Genomic DNA, 14,041 nt, shown 5'->3' on the forward strand with positions numbered 1-14,041 from the left:
GACAACGTGCAGTGAGCCAGCAGCCGTGGCTCTGTGTAAACGCAAGGCAGTACCGTTAACACCAGCCCCAGGAGATGTGCCCTGCTCCACAGCTCTCTGGTCTCCACGTCCTCAACTGAAGCTACAAAACGACGTTAGCACCTAAAACGCAGGGAACTGCTGCTGGAGCTGCTGCCGATGGAAGCAGTGCCTTCATCACTGCGGTGACCAGAGGCTCACTAGCTCCTTCCTTATCCCATGCCTCTAAGCACCTTCAAAGCCAGTAAGGTCATCTCAACACCTTTCAGACTCTTCTTCTGTTCCTGGATTCCCAGCACTGGCAAGACAAAAAAGCAATGTGGGCTGGAAGCATCTAATGCTGCCTGTCTCCTACAGCTGTAGTCTGGCTAGGCGTGGAGTGAAGAGGCCATGTTTATTCATGGCACGATGGCGCGCCATTGAATGTGAGCACGAGGGGTTGGGTTCGGAGGGCTTTTTATTTTTATTTTTTGTATCAAAATATTTATACTTGAGACTATGTGAAAAGCTTTTCAGAATAACTTGGCCTATTCAGAAATGTCACCACAGCAGATGTGTTTTGGATGAATATTAAAAGTTTGCTGAAAATTTTAAAAGCGAATTTAACTTATTTCTTTGCGTAAGCTTTGAGATAGTTGCCTGACAACACCACCTCTATATATTCTTGTTAGCGGGTAGGAAAGCCTCTATCTCATGTCACAACCTTCTATTTCAATGGAAGAGAAGAAACAGTTCCATAGAGAAACTGAGATGCTTCTCTCAAAACAAAAAGCTTCTTTTACAGCAAAAATCATTTATTATACTCTTGGACTTGCAGGAATGAGTCAACACATCTCCAAACATTAGCTCAAGAACTACAGTGAGTTCTTGATAGCAAAACCTCATCCTCTCAGTCAAATCTTGTATACTCCAGATCCCAGAGTAACCCCTACCAATTCCTGAACTTTTAGGGATAAGATTTATGTCGTCTAATTTTACACATGTAAAATCTAGACCTCTAAGCTTGAGCTTCTCATTTGTTTCTCAGTAGAAATAGACACCACAGGGCGTGCTTGTCAGGATTATCTAATGTGCACCTCTTCGTGAGACAAAGCAGCACCCGAGCCAATTGCTCTTTATAGACCATAATGACTCCTTCAGGCTTATGCAACTAACTTCTAAATACCTCACATGGGGCAACCGAGTCTCCTCTACTGCCATCCATGCAATCTTCTTTCCTGGTTATGTGGAAGCACTTTCCATCTTAAAGAGAATATATTTATAATGGGGGAAGAAAAACCTCTGCAGGAAGCAGAAGACAAGAAGCTTCTGCATGCTCTGGTTCCCAGTTTCTCTTTTTATCAAGGACTATCACCAGCTGAGCTCCTGATACAGTGCAGAATCTCACCTTGCTGTTGATCAACATTGTGTATCAGCACAGTGTTACAGCCAATTCCAGGAAAAAGCATTTGCAGGCCAGGATCCTGAGTTTATGCAGATAAAAAGTGTCATACAAACAAGCTGTGGAAAGGACTGGTGAGGAAGCAAGTGAGTAGCAATCCAAGAGGTGGGTATAAAGACAAGGAGGAACATTCAGGGCTGTAACAGTTCATCTCCATGAGCCAGGAATAATGGATCCATAATGGTTGTGGATGAGAAGACTTGGCGGTCCAGTAGTTGATCAAACAAGCCTATGTATCATCTTTTCACTGTTGCTTAATGAGTTGTTGATCCTATTATCTCTCCCTGTTTGAAACCAGGGTTCAAGTATAGCCCAGAAAACATCAAAGATGATGGAAATATTTAACAATTCTCACCACGGCCCCTACCGGCTTCACCGGGTAATGGACTAGGCTCAAAAATCATTCCAGCACCATATGCCCAGGCATGAGTCAGAGCGTGTTTTTTACCACGACAAAGCCAGGAAAAGAGATAACAGCAATTCCTGGCCAGAAGAAAATCCAGGAAGCAAATGGGCTCTGAGAAATGCAGAGGGATCTGCACAAACCACAGCTCAGGGGCTGGAAACCTCACTGCTTGTCAGGCTGATCCCACCAGGTGAGGTGGCGATGAAGCCATGGGTGTAGCTGGGAGCCTCATTTATTATTCTCAGACATGAGATGAGACTCTAGCTATGTTGAAATTGTTGTCTTGTTGTGAAGTGATTGCTGGAGGTGACTTAGACACCAGACATAGATTTACGATTACAAGAAAGGTACAGCATTGAAGAAGCTCTCTGGATGGAATGCAGCTGGATGCAAGGAATCTATCCCACAGAAGTTCCTAAGCCTGTAACCTTGGATGTCGCAACCCAGGGGAGCCTGGTGTGCTGATTCTGAGAGGAGCTGCCCAGGGGGTGGAGTGGTGTGGAGACATCACGGCCAAGCCCTGTGATAAGGGAACTCGGAGGGGCACCATGGTCCTGATAAGCTGCATAAGTGATACCCTAAGTCACGAACTATCATGACGTTGACGAAAATGCTGTCCTTTAGTAACTTTTACTCATTATAATATCATTATAATACTAGAACACACTCCCATCTCAAAACCCACCCGCCTCCAAGGTAAGACCCCCCCTCACTGAGCCTGCGCTCTGAATTTTTCTGGGCCTGTACCTTTAAAACGAAGCGAGAAAGTTTTACACCAATCATAACAAAAGTATGTATGACTAGAGTCCCTCAAGCTCCACCTAATGTGTAAAATACTATAAAATTGGCCTAAGGGAGAGGGGATGTTAGGGAAGACATCACCGTGTACCACTCTGACCTCTGGGATCAGTCGACGGGCTGAGCCTCTCTTCCCCCCGCATCGGGACGCCTTTGGGTAAGAATCTAACACTTGGTTATACCAAGTGCCTCCGCGGGAAACTTAGAAACCTCTATAGAGTCGCTTTTATGTCTTTTGATGCATCTGTGTTATTCTAACCTTTGGTATTCGTAGGTGCCTTGCAGTCAGTGAATTTATCACCGGTAATCCAAAGAACCTGTGTGTCTGTTGCTTTAATAAATTGCTTTGATTTATTGGTCTAGCGTGATAGTGGTCATTGAACGCGACCACACACTTTAAGCATGGCCGTGATAGTTCATGCAGCACGACTAGACGAAAGGTGCCTACGTTATTTGTGAATCCGTAATCGTGATAGTTCAGTGTGCTGAACGCGACCGGACTTATAACGATAAATTGGGGACCTTCCAAAACCTCTCTTCACGCAACACTTGTCACACAGGTTTTCAAAGAAAATAGAACTTTTTGGCCAGTAAAGTTGCTGTTTCTGTCATGTTCATACAGCCTAGTACTCATCCGGTCCTCAGGGAATACAGGGTTTAATATAATGTCCAGGTTCCCTGACATATTTCATAGAACCATAGAATGCTTTGGGTTGGAAGGGACCTTTAAAGGACATCTAGCAGACCCCCCCTGCAGTGCCAGGGACAGCTTTAACCAGAGCAGGGTGCTCACAGCCCCGTCCAACCTGGCCTGGGATGTTCCCAGGGATGGGGCCTCCACTGCCTCTCTGGGCAACCTGTGCCAGTGCCTTATTACCCTCATCGTAAAGAATTTTTTCCTTATATCTAATCTAAGTCTACCCTCTTCCACTTTAAAGCCATTACCCCTTGTCCTATCACTACGTGCCCTTGTAAAAAGTCCCTCTCCAGCTTTCTCGTAGGCCCCTTTCAGGTACTGGAAGGCTGCTATGAGGTATCCCCAGAGCCTTCTCTTCTCCAGGCTGAACAATCCCAACTCTCTCAGCCTGTCCTTGTAGGAGAGGTGCTCCAGCCCTCGGATCATCTTCATGGCCCTCCTCTGGACTTTCTCCAGCAGGTCCACATCCTTCGTATGCTGGAGACTCCAGAGGTGGACGCAGGGCTGCAGAGGTGGGGTCTCACCAGAGTGGAGCAGAGGGGCAGAATCACCTCCCTCGACCTGCTGGCCACGCTTCTTTTGATGAAGTCCAGGATGGTGTTGGCTTTCTGGGCTGCGAGCACACATTGTTGGCTCATGCCCAGCTTTTCATCCCCCAGCACCCCCAAGTCCTTCTCGGCAGGGCTGCTCTCAATCCCTTCACCCCCCAGCCTGTGCTGATACTGGGGGTTGCCCCGTCCCAGGTGCAGGACCTTGCACTTGGCCTTGTTGAACCTCATGAGGTGCACACAGCCCCACCTCTCCAGCTTGTCCAGGTCCCTTTGGATGCCATCTCGTCCTTCTGGCATGTCAACTGCACCACTCAGCTTGGTGTCGTCTGATATTTCTGGACTTCTTATTCTTTACTCTGTTTTTCTCCTTTTCCATTTTTCCTGTCTCTTCAATCTAACAGCTGATCAGAGGCAATTCACTTCCATCTGATAAGATGATGACAGTATTATTTTTCTTTTTTTTTTTTTCCAGCTATAATAAGTTTGCAAATCATGGAAATGAGCTGTAGTTAATTTTCTTATATGCCAATTTATTCTTTAAATGCCTTGAAAGTAAAATTTAATAGTCTCAGGAACTAAAAGATGGATTTGATTTTATATTCCTGTCATGGCACCCATGGAAATGTCTACATTATAAGATATTACTATTGTCATTCTGCAGTTTAAGCCGTTTGGCTGACTCTTTGTGGCGACGGGATAAATTCATGTAAAGTGACGGCTGGATCTTCACCTCCACAGAAAACTGCATCCATACAGCCTACCTTGCCCATTGCCAGTTTAATCCAATAACTTCCATAAAACTCAATGCTGTTCATGTCTTTGGGGAGCAAAACCATCCCCAGCCCTTTCTAGGGAGGCTGATCCAGGTACGATGATGCCTAGGGGCTACTGACTGAAACTGGGATGTCTACCAAGCATTGCTCCTTCAAACCTCTGCAAGCCACCTTGAGGAAGGACCCAGGAGACACGGTGTCTTCCTAAATGACTGTGTTCCTTGTTTCAGAGCAATTCTCCTGGATGCTGCAAAGAAATGCCCCTACATGCAGACATAGCAGCTGTCGTTTTCAGTTTTTACGAGAGCGTACCATTATATCTGTCTTTCCCTAGATAGCTTTCCTAAAGTTCATCTGTCCATCCATCTACCCATCCATCCATCCCACCAGTCAGTCAAGTGGCAATCTTCACATTTCTCTATACTATGGCCCTTACTCATTGAAAACCACAATCCAAGCTAACCTTTTGGCATCATCAAGCCTACTTGACATGGTAAAATCCTCCGCAAGGAACACAACATAGGAGTGGGCCATAAATAATTTGCAGGTATAAATAGAAAAGAATGTTCTTCCAGTGCTCTGCAATGGCAGGAGGGCCAAGACATATTATCAGTCATAGAATTGCTTCTGTAACTAATATTTTGTTTTGTGTTACAGATAAAGCAGAACTAAACTAATTAACAATTATTTTTCCTCCCTTCTGGCTTCTCCTGGCTTAAAACAACAAAAGAGCTCTTGCATCTCCAAAGTCAATTAGTCACTGGGCTAGAACATAGGCTTTTGACATGGTAATTAGACTTCATTAATGGATTGCCAACGGCAGCAAGATGGAAACCTACTAGATGAGCCTCTCTTTGCATTTTCTTACAGCTAATTACATGCTTATCTTAGAAACAAAAGATGCTGCACACAATGAAAAAAAACCACTTATATGTCCCAAATCATGGAGTGATGGGCTTGTATGGAAAGCCTCCTTGCTGGAGGTTGTAAAATGATCCTTCTGCAGACGTGGAACTTCTTCTCCCTCTCTTTGCTGCTGCATCCTACATATGACCAGTCCTTCTCTCCACATTGCCACCAAGTCCCAAGTTCCTTTAGATCTTTTGGCAAAATAATTTATAAAATGCTGTCCTTTGGGTATGGAAAAAACCCTTGACCACTTTTTCCTTACCTCCCCATGGGTGCCGAGCATGCCCTCGAAGGACTGAAGCCTCCACTGCTCCCAAAGGCAGGAGGAAAGCTCTGTCTTCCAGCAGAGTTCTTTTGCCAACAAGATCCCTCTGGGAAGCAATTTTCTCATGCAGGTCATTGATATTATAACACAGGGCCATTAGTAATCAAATAAAAAAGCGCTTTCAATTAAACTAAGGGCTTCTAGCTTGGTAACATCTTTCAATAGCAATTTGTAACACTAATACAGTGTAATTGCTGCTAATGAATGGGTAGGTAGCAGACCAGTTATTATTATGATTTTTCTCCAAGCAACATCAGGCAGCGAAACCTGTCTCAGGCTGTATGAATTTACTGTTCCTTGTGAAAAGCAGCAAGCTTCCGCTCTCTTAGTCCTCTGAGGTAATTCAGGGAACAGACAGTTTAAGGTGCTAGTAAATTTATGTTGTGCAAATTATTATTTGACATTTTATGTTCAACTTGGGAAGAGACTTCAACAAGCCGGAGTACACTACCCTGCATAATTCCTTTAATGATGAACTTGATAAGGATCAGAGCTCTGGCAGTAAATTCTAAGTGCCTTTATACTTCAGATAGTCATTTGGATTTATTTATTTTTTAATCACCAATCATGGCAGGAACTGTTTTGCAAGTTTTACAATTGTTGTGGTATTTTACTGTTCTGTGGCCTATTCCCACTATTATATACTGCGTAGATTAGACTAGAGATAACAATAAATGCTGAACAGTTATCTGTCCTCAGGTAGCGCTGTGTTCTTTGGTGGAGATCAGATAGCCATCCCTTCTCCTCCGGATGGAGAAAGTGAACCCTAAGGACGCAGAGCGGGCGGCATCGTACAGGGCATCGTACAAGGACGTCGTTGAAGCATCGTACAAGGTGCTGTAGGGATGGGCCGGGAGGCAGAGTCCTTGCTCTCCGGGGCTACCCTAAAGCAGATGAAGGACAAGGCACACAGGTAATTTTACAGCTGAGCAACGAGGTGCGTTAATTCCTACACCTCTGAGCACACTCACACACCTCTGATTCTCCATCCTGGGTGATGGAGACCCATCCACAATCGACAGACAGCAACTCTGCGTGGGCTGTGGTGGAGAGCTCCTGGTGAATTAACGCGTACGGGCGCCTCTGCAGGCAGCGAGGAACATGAATGGGTATTGCAGTGGTTGCACTCGGATCATGTGCCAGGGCTCCCCGGAGCCTCAGGGACTCTGTTGTTAGACTTTCAGAAAGGCATAAAATTAATAAACCACCTACATGGGGGAAATCACTTCCTGACCTTTCATGCAGTCAAACTTCAGCGTAATCACCTGACACTTCTGGTTCTTATCAGCGTACCCACAAATTAGCCACAGTGCCTCGCCAACTAATAGGAAGAAAGCAATTACTGGTGCTACCGCTAGAGCTGATAGCAAGGGCTACTTTGGGAAATAAAGGATTAATTTCAAATATATACGTTGGAGATCTTGATAGCAGCAGGTGTAAAGGGAAAAGAAAATTTAAGGTAGACATAAATGTGGGAAGAGAGATACAGTAGTTGAAGTGGAAGTATATCTGGAACTGAAGTGGAATCTTTTTAGTGTTAGGACAGTGATGGAAACTTCTCAAACCCCGAAGTCGTTTTCTTTTAGTAATAACTGAACAAAGTGAGAAAACTCACAGAGAGAAGGTAGTGACAGAAAGATCTTTTTTTTCCTGTCTCAGCGGCCTGTCCCTAAAATCAGACTTGGGGGGAGGGAGGGGTGAGGTCAGGCTGGCATTAAGCCAGCAGAACGCCCTCTGAGCACGGACCGTCTGAGATGACACGCTGCAGGCACCCCACCAAGTGCTGCGCTGGGGTGGGCTGCAAGGCCCGGTAGGAATTTGGCTGAAATAGGATCCAGCCTGTGTCTTCCTGGTCACCAGGCTGTACCGAGGGGACCGGGATGCTTCTCCTCTCACCACGCTGGCCACTCGACATGGCTAGGCTCAGAGAGCTGGGTACTCTTCCAGGGCAGGTCTGGGTTACACCCTCACACTCTATAGGATCATAATGGACCACATTTTTTGCCCAAATCTCCAGTTTCTCCATGCCCCCAGCCTATTCTGGAAAGCCTCAGAACACCAGATGCTCAGAAAATAGGGAGCTAGCTGGCTGGGTGTGTAAAAGGGAGTGCGATAGATGTGAGAAGGAAAGGATCATTGCTTTAAAATGCATACAGCTTCCTGGCCTGGATGAGGCTGTCTGCCTTAGAGCACGAATAAAAGAAAAACAGCTGTGCTTGTTCTTTTCAGGTAAGTTTTCCTGAGCAGAGGACATCTGGGACAACAGCTACAGCAGAGAGGGGCTAGAGCAGCTGGGGGGATCAAAGGCCCCCGCGCCGCGTGCGCGTGGCCAGACGCAGACCTGCCCGGCAGGAAACCTGGCTCCAGGTGACCACCCACAGCCTTGGCCATGCGCTGAATGAGGAAACAGCTCTGGATGGGCTGGACGCAGAGCAGGAGTCACGTTGGCTTTTCTGGCAGCGTGTTGGACCACGGGATGGATCCAGAGGTGGAGGGGGACTGGGAGCAGCCATTTCCCAATGCCTTGTGAATTGAACCGGGAGCACAGGGGCCCCGTCCCTTCTGTTTGCCCGTGTTACACCCTGGCACGGTCAGCGGAGGCTCACACAACACAGACCCCCGGCACGTGGGGGCATCCCTTGTCACCGTGTACATCCCTGGGCACCCAGAGGAGCCCAACGCTTGTGCCGGGCTCTGCTCCCAGGGCACTTCCCCTGCCCCACACAGCGCTGGAGCGGAGCCTGGTAGGGAGCCCGTGGTGGTGACTTGGCTTTGGGGACGCCCTGCACCATGGCAAGACACACAAAACCCCACAGTCCTTTTGGAGGCAGCAGGATGTCCCTGGGGACATCCTCTGAAGGATGTCCCTGTGCAGCGGCAGCTGAAGGCGAGATGGGGGAGCAGTATCAGCAGTGGAAGATCTGCTTTCCAAGAGGGCAAGGGGGCTGCAAGCCAGGCTGTGCAGCCCGGTTTCACGGTGCCGGGGTGCTCAATCCTTGCAATAGGTCCCCGCGGTCACTAGATGTCCCCATCCGAATGCAAATGACAAGCTGCCCAAGTCCCCCAGCCCCGCCAAACCCAGCCCTACACCCCCACACCACACTACCCGGTTGTTCTCCTTGACACTGACAGTAATTAAAGGTAACACCACTTAGCCTCCTGTCATTTGCACTCAATGCGTAATGTTTGATTTGTTTAACCTTTACATCAAAAAAAGTTAAATAAATAAACAAGCACCTCTGCAGGGTGTGCGGCACTGAACAGGGAATCAACGGCAGCCGTGGGTAGCGTGGGGCTACGGAAGGTTGCACCCAGGCCGTGCTCGCTCCTTGGCCCCGCTTTGATGCACCCTGTTCGCATCCTGCACCCCTGCGCACCACTGGGCCGGTGGGACTCTTCTCCCGTGCTGCCTTCTCGGCCCTGTTCTTGGAGGGAAGGAAAAGATGCCGGCTCTTTCCTGAAATGGTGCTGCACCGAGCAAGAACTGGCAATAGCAACTGCTCCCATCACACTTGTTGTGTTGGGAACATTAATTAACCCTGAGGTTGATCAGGGTTGTCTGATTGCTGCCCGGTAGCTCCGGGTGACGGAAAAGAAGGCACAGAGGTGATGTGAATTCCCCAAGTCCAGGGAGTCACGTTGGAGGTGGGAAACACGGGTGGCTAAGCCAAACAGCACGAGCTGGCCACGAGTAGAGGATGGATGCGGGATTTTCAGTGATCAGAGGTTCAGCCGGGGGGTCAGTGTAGGGACACTCAAGTGTTCAGAGATCAACCGGACGCAGCCTCGAGCAACCTGCTCTGCGTTTGCCCGGCTCTGAGCAAAGCACAGAAGCAGAGACCTCCAGAGGTCCCCTCCCGCTCGTACGACTCTGTCCCCTCACAGCTCTCCTCCAGACTCTCTCCTGGCCCCCGTTTGTACAAGTCTGCAGTTCCACTGCCGCTGTCTGGATCCTGATGTCACCCAGCTGGCTGTCATCACTCCGCAAGGCCGAGTCCAGTGCTGCACAGAAGCCCTTGCAAGAAGATCAATGGCATTACAACACCCTCTGCAACCACTCTGTCCTGCCCTAAAGCCCGGGCCAGCCGGCTTTTGGTCCCAAACCAGATTCTCTCCACTCAGGCTTCAGGAGGGCTCAGAAAGCTGTCACCTCCCCTCACCTCCCTGTCTGCATCCCTTAATGCAGTGCACGAGCAAGACCTCATGGAAAGGGGTTGGATGCCTTGCTGGACAGACTCTTTTCTCCACAGGGGCAACCTCCATCCCTGATCTCGCACTCTGGGGCCGGTCAGGACATTTTTGCCCACGGTGGGCTGGTTCCCAGACACGGATGGTGATGCAGGAAGCTGGGCTGTTCCTCCGGCAGCTGTGGACAGTCCCTGTGGCGGCTCTAAGCTAGCCCCTGCCACCCACACTCCTTTTTCCAACTCCTCTGTCTTGTTTTACCTAGCTGCTTATCTCAGACTTAATATTTCCAGGTCATTTAAGCTGCTTTATTTCCTTAAGGAGAGGCAAGTGGAGACTGTAACTGGAGTTGATAAATCCTTAGACTTTGACCTCAGCATTTGTCTGCTAGGCTGATGCTTTCCATTTCTCCAGGCTGTGCAGAGGAGGACAAGTAGCTCCATTTCCCTTGGAGACAGGCTTTCATTTAAAGGCAGAGGGTGGCTCCATGGCAGACCTCCCCACCTGCTCTTGCAGAGTCCCCTCCTTGGGGATGCTGATCTTCAGGCTCAGGGTTTATTCAGCCTGGGATCAGCTATTCCCTCTTCAGTGGCCTGATTTTGTCATGCTAGCACACAACATCCCACGGGGACATTTTTCTTCTTTCTCTCTCAAAAGAGAGATCAGAGAACTGATTGGGCTGTGTGACAAGGCTGATCCCATAATACATCCAGGAACTGTAAGACATCATTTCTCACATCACAGGAAAATGGCCCATGGCCATCAAAAGGAAAAAGAAAAAAAAAAAAGCTCTAATAGCAGGCCATTATCTCATGACAATGTCTCTGTTAACACATGCTAACCCTTCCGATGTGCTTAGAAATCTGAGAAATGAAATGAAAGGTGCTGTCGCTAAGGAGAGCTTGTATTTAGTGTTTCTGTCCAAGTGGAGAAATGGGAAGTGGAATTTGAGACAGCAGTCTTGCAGGCTTAAGGAAATAGATTGAAAAATGCATTTGGAGTGCGGAAACAGCATAAAACATGTTGCAGTTTGGCTCATTTGGGATTCCAGTCATACGGGCAGCGACACTGTGGAGGATTTAGCTTGCCAATCAACATCTTATTTATTTCCTCTGAACAGGATATCTTTATTCTGTGGCTGTCTCTGCCTCCTGACATCTATGGAGATTGCAAAATCAAGCAGCTTGGCTCATGGTTCTTTTTGTTGTTTTGTCCAGAGCAGCACGAGAAGTAGGAAAATATCGATACTAAGGAAAGAGCTCCTTGGCACCGTGGGATGGACGCAGCCTCATGCGCCTCCAGGTCACCCAGCTGCGTCTGGCTCCCATACAGGGATTACATGGTGGTGAGGCTAGAGCTCAGCTTGGCAGGGATCATCTGCTTGGTCTTGGGCAGAAATATCCGCCTTACTGGGGTGGATGAGGAGAGGAGCGAAGCGATTTAGAGGAGGACAAAGACTGGAGAAGAAGAGCCAGCTTTCCTGCCTTGCATACTCCTACCACTTGAGGCAGGGTCCCCGATGGGCACAGTTCACATCTGGTGGCCCGTGTGACATGAGTAACGGCCCAGAGCTCGGAGAGCAGCTCTCAGCTGACTGCACCGGAGGCAAAACCCCTGGCGAAGGGCTGGGGCTCTGGACCCAGAGCCTGGGGGGTCCTGTTTAAAGCCCAGCCTCTCCCCAGCAAGGAGCGTGGTACCCAAGGCAACGCAATGGGGCCACCACCCCTGGGTTTCCAACCTCTCTGAGCCGGAGGAGAGTGTCCCTTGGCCCCCCTCCGGGACCTCTCAGATGGCTCCAGCTGCAGGGGGCATCCTCATGGTCTTCCCAGATTCCTGGAGCTTCCAAAAGTCAGAGACCGCCCTGGTATTTTGTAAACAGGAGGGCTGCCCCAGTGGTCTGGGCAACCAGAGGCTTGGTATTGTTTCAGGGGGAAAACAAAGCAAAACAAACTATTTCAAACAGAAACAACTGTTTGAGGTTAGCTCTTTCTTTGTTTTGGGTTCTTTTAAAGCTTCTCCAGAACTCCCGGGGTGGGAGAAGGCATTCAAATTCTCATTTTCATTCTGCTCAAGAAAGAAACCTTTTCCTGCAGTTGTTCCCTCAAAAAAGAATCTGATTTTTTCCACTAACCCTCCCTGAATCAAATAAAGAAAAAGGGTCATTTAAATGAAAGCCACTGCTCAGAAGGTTTAATACATTAAATTAGATGCAGTAATACAAAAACACACTGGACCCATTTCTTCAATGAAGTATTTAGATAAAAGATCTCCCTATTAAAAATGAATTTTGGCCATTGTTTTTCCCTGAAAATATTTGAACTCTACTAAAAGAGAAGAGAACTTTCCAGAAAGAACTGTGGATTCAAATTAATGTAACATTATGTTTTTCTTGGGATTTTAGAACTGGAAAAATAGACTTTTTGCAGACAAAAATACAATAAATGCAAGACAGTGGGGAGGAAGGCCGTGCACCAAAACATTAGCAGAGAAAAATGTTCTTTGCTTTAAAAAAAAATCAAAATTCACAGATTGGGCTGAAAAGAAACAAAGAGTATCATTTCAATGTGTTGAAACAGCCAACCATTTTCATTTTGGGGTTTTTTGGTTTGAGGGGTTTTTTTTCCCCCAGTTCCTCCCACATAAAAAAAAGAAATACAGTATAACAAAATAATCACCCTCACTTGAAACACGTCTTAACCAAAGGTTTTCCTACCTCATTTTCTGTGGGAAAGGTATTGGTTTCCTGAGGAGCTCTGTAATGGCCCAATCTTCTCCACGGTCAGCAGACCCCTGCCTTCTACACCTCCTGGCATCCGGCCTGCTCACAGCTCCGTCGGGGTAAAGATTTCGTACAGACTCTAAAGGACGGCTGTTTACAAAGAATGGAATCATGAATTTCTACTAAATTGAGGTCTTACGCTGCCGGACCTCTGAAACACCGATTATCTTCAACTCTCCACATTCCTCCATAGTTTCAGTTCATCACATGGCAGCGTCCGACGGGCCACCTCCCCTTTTGCACCGCTTGCAATAGACCCCGAGACACGTTCCGTGCCACCGCTGCAGCGTCCCTTCCTCCCATCCGGAAGACCGAGAGGCACAAGCAGCCACCAGGCTCACCAACATCGCTGGTGGGCAGAGCTGACAGTAAAAGCCCAGGTCCCAGCTGTGAGTGTGAGGCCACCTCCAGCAGGCTGAGCACCCAGGTGGGTGGATGAGCCTCGCAGGACCCAACTGAGTTCAGGTGCTGATGAACCGGGTGCTGCCCTCTGACGGGATGGAGAGAGGTACCGCGTCCGAAGAACTCGCGGCCTGACTGGTAGGACACGGCTACGCGGCAAAAGGGCCAGAGCGGAGAGATGCCAGACCTGCCACGGGCTTGCCTTGCTAAAAAGGAACGGCCCACAAAGCTACCGGAACCTTCAGGGGAGCGCTGAAGTCTCCGCAGGAGAAGTTTCTGAAAGAAAAAAATGCTCTATGCTTTTATTCAGGGGGTGAAAGCCAGCACAGGGCATGTCACAGTTAAAACCTAAGGTCTATATATGTTGCCTAGCAAAGCTAGTGCCTAGGCTGCAGTGGAACTGCTGTGATCCAGAAGCCTCATTCAGATCTCTGCATGGGAGTCAGTCCCACCCAGAACGGATACTCCTTCTTTCTTTTCTTTCACTCATTTGTTTCATCCTTCTGGAAAAAAACAAGATAAAATATCAGTCCCTTTTTAGCGTGGGGCAGAAGGGAAGGAATCTTATTGATAATAATAAGTGCTGACGAAGAGGAAGCACATCTGCAGAGGATACTTTCCAATAGATTATTGTCTGCTGGGTGTCGCCGGCCCATTTCCTCCCATCTGAATTCTGCTGGTGGAAGCACTCCCGAGAGACACAGCTTCACATCTGTACACAACACCAGAGCTTAGAAGAAATGTGAATCCTGGCTTT

Source organism: Pelecanus crispus, chromosome 16 (assembly GCF_030463565.1).
Source record: "Pelecanus crispus isolate bPelCri1 chromosome 16, bPelCri1.pri, whole genome shotgun sequence".
In the NCBI taxonomy this organism is placed as follows: domain Eukaryota; kingdom Metazoa; phylum Chordata; class Aves; order Pelecaniformes; family Pelecanidae; genus Pelecanus; species Pelecanus crispus.